Source organism: Ananas comosus, linkage group 13 (assembly GCF_001540865.1).
Source record: "Ananas comosus cultivar F153 linkage group 13, ASM154086v1, whole genome shotgun sequence".
Classification (NCBI taxonomy): Eukaryota; Viridiplantae; Streptophyta; class Magnoliopsida; order Poales; family Bromeliaceae; genus Ananas; species Ananas comosus.
Window position 1 is genome coordinate 7,412,339 of NC_033633.1, and position 3,386 is coordinate 7,415,724.

General features: G+C 40.9%; 1 long non-coding RNA gene across 1 annotated transcript; it reads left to right on the forward strand.

The window, feature by feature from the left end:
- On the forward strand, positions 360-2,758 carry LOC109719604. Its single transcript, XR_002218744.1, has 3 exons — positions 360-532; positions 753-1,038; positions 2,520-2,758. It is a non-coding gene; the product is annotated as an uncharacterized LOC109719604 (long non-coding RNA).

Below are 3,386 nucleotides of genomic sequence, written 5' to 3' on the forward strand. Positions count from 1 at the left end.
AGTGTCAGAAAATTATGAAAACTGACAGATATGTCAGACTTATTTTTATTAGGCTAGATTTAAAGTTTCATATTATTCTGACACTCGTAGAGTGAGAAATAGGATCCGAAAGCTATCTGATAAAGATTACAGTTCGGTACAGTTTTCAGTGACCAAACGGGGTCGAAACTGAAATATTAAAATTTATTTGGACTTATTAAGTAAAACCGAGCATGCCTGTCAAATTTGAGCTCAAACGGACATTCAGAAGGGCTCCAACGAAAATATAACTGCCTGAAGTGAATAGTATATAGTTGAGGGGCAAAATGGTAAAATGGGATTAAATCCCTTCTTCTCCTCCCTCAAGCTGCGTACACAACCCGCAAGCACACACACACACGCAGCATACACACACGCAGGGAATGGAAAGGAGAAAGCTCTCTTTCTCTCTCTAGATTTCTCACAAAATTAAGGGAATTGGTGAAGAAGTAAGTTTGGAAGTCGATTTTCATCTTCATCATCATCTTCCTCTCTATTGGAGCTAATTTGAGAGGTAAGCTTCAAACCCCTTTAATGGTAGAATTGTAGAGCTTCAATTATATGCTCTAGAAATGGTTAATTTGGAATCCTAGCATTCTAAATAGAGAATAAATGCTAGAATCTAGGATTAATTTGGTAATTTTTTACATAATTGAAAACCTAGGGTTAGAAATGCAATATTTGGAAATATGAGGGTTTGATCTAATTTAACCCTCTATAAACCTAATTGCTAGGGAAACGAACGCGCTGGCGAAGACGGTTCGGCAATCCGACGAGCCGTTGTGAAGTTATTAAAGATACGGACGTTAGGCTTCGTTTCCGCCTGGAGGGCCGAGGCGACGTCGTAAAATCCTGAAAACGGATTTGAAGCACCGTAACAGCAAAACGAAGATCCTTTTTACCCGGGGCTGCAAAGCGATGCGCGGTTGGTGCGCAACTACAAGTTCCGACGGAACCGGGCGCCGGATGCCGCGGAAGGCTGATTGCAAGTGTCGACAAGCAATTGGAACGCGAATCGAGGTGGGTTGTGCTTACCGAAGCGACTAGGTCGCCTTTATGTCTAAGCAAGTTAAGAATTTGTGTTGATGCATATAAGTGTGAAATAATGCGTGATAATGGTGTAATGCATGATAATTATGCATGTTAATATAAATGCTAAGTAGAAATGCATAGTGAGCAATTTACATAATACTAGTAATGCATGATAATAATGTAAAACATAATAATAATGATATGTAAATGCTAAAGTAGGTGCATATAAAAGGTTATATATGCATGTAAACTCGAAGAAAGCATGTAAGCATAATGCATAGAATGAAATGCATGTTGATGATATAAGTAAAAATGCTAAGTAGATGCATATAAATGATTTGTGAGATTATAATGCATGATTAGCATTGTGAGATTATATATGCATGTGAATTTGGTTGATAACTCCAAATTGCGTAGAGAACATGACATTGGAAATAAGAACGTGAAAACCATAGAATGCTCGATGGACAACTAGGGTGTCAAATAGATCGAGTGGCATCTAACCTAGTGTTAGTAAACATAGGTTAAACAGGAATGATATCGAACCTAGTGTTAATAAACATAGGTCGGACATAGTGATGTTGAACCTATTGTTAGTGAACATAGGTTGAACTAGTAAACCTAGAGTTTTATAACCTAGGTTGTGGTATAGTAAACCTAGAGTGGCATTGAATCTAGGTTGTTGAGTATAGTGGTAGCAACCACTAGGATGTTCTAGGTCGACAATATAGGGTTGGCTATGGACCCTCGACCTGTGGAAGTGGATTCCGGAATCCCAGGACTTGTGCTATGCTAACCTTGGTATCAAGGCTAGGGCGTGTGCGACGATTTCGCCGCCGAGGTTGATACCAAGGATGGATTGGGGGTGAGCATGCAGAGATCACCGCCCGGGGCTTGAACCATTGTCGTGGCGTGTGCGACGATTTCACCGCCGGATGGTTAAGCCAGTTTGTGGATTATGCCGCAAGATCGACTTGGGCTATTGTTGGGTGAGGTGCGATTCGTTCGCCACCAGATGGCCAAGTTAAGGGACTTGAACTAGTGTTCGGCGTGTGCGACGATTTCGCCGCCAGCTGGTTAAGTCACCGAAGGCGGCCAGTGCGCGGACTATCCGCGGATAATTGACTCGAGGCCGAGTCGGGTGGTTAGCTTGATTAGGTTAATAGAAACCTAAAGGTAAGAGCTGAGGTAATAGAAACCTTAGAGTAAAGAAATATGAGCTAAGGTACCTAAGTAAAAGTAGAATTCAAATGATCTACTAGATGTTGCATAGAGTTGCATGACTTGCATATTGCATATTGTTAGGCCTAACATGTATTTCAATTGAATATATTTGCATTGTATATTGTTGAACTAACATGTTGCAGGGCCTACTTAGACCTTTTGGTCGAGCTTTTTCCTTGGGTGGCCGTACCCACTGGGAACCATGGAGTTGGTTCTCACCCCACGTTGTTTTGGGGTGTTTACAGGTTGTACGAGTGCGGCGCGGCGGCGCAAGGCGAGTGCGTAGCTCCGTAGATAGCGCCCTACCCAAAGACCAGAGCTAGCAATACCCCGTCGACATAGCTTAGGGGTTAAGGAATGAAAGGAACATAATGTATCAAATTTGTAATGAGTAATTTGTAATAACTAGATTGCATTTGGATGAAAAAGAATGTAAAAAGAATTGTAATGTAAAAATATGTGAATGTGAATGTATGTAATAATATAGGATTTGTTATGTTGTTGATACCTTCCTTATGCAATCTGTTTGTTGAATACTGTTCCTGGTTGGAACCTTCGTATTGTATTGATTGCGTTGGCTTGAATGTACAGGGGAGACTCTGTCCGCAGTACAGGGGAAACCTTGTCCATTCGGCGCTGTCGGCGGCGCCGCGAACCTGACCAAAGAGGCGGGGGTCGCGGGTCGTGACAGTTATTATGTACTTGCTGCTAGCAGGAATTTGATTTATGTTTTCTTTCAGCACAGGATGGTTTAATTTTAACAAAGACTATTGCATAATTTATTTTAGAAATAAAATTATTGGCCGTGGTTTTATGATTGACAGTCTTTATCATTTACATATGGATGTATCTACAAATATTTCTGAGCAAGTAGTGACTGCTGTTGGGTCTAAAAGACCTAGAGATGAGATAAACCTAAAGTATATGTGGCACCTCAGGCTTGGTCATATTGGAGAAGAAAGGATCAATAAATTAGATAAAGATGGGCTTCTCGGCTCATTGACTTCAGAGTCTTATCCAGTTTGTGAATCTTGTCTTCAAGAAAAATTGACTAAATTATCCTTTGTGGGACAAGGGGAAAGGGCCACTGAAATACTTTTCCTGATACACAC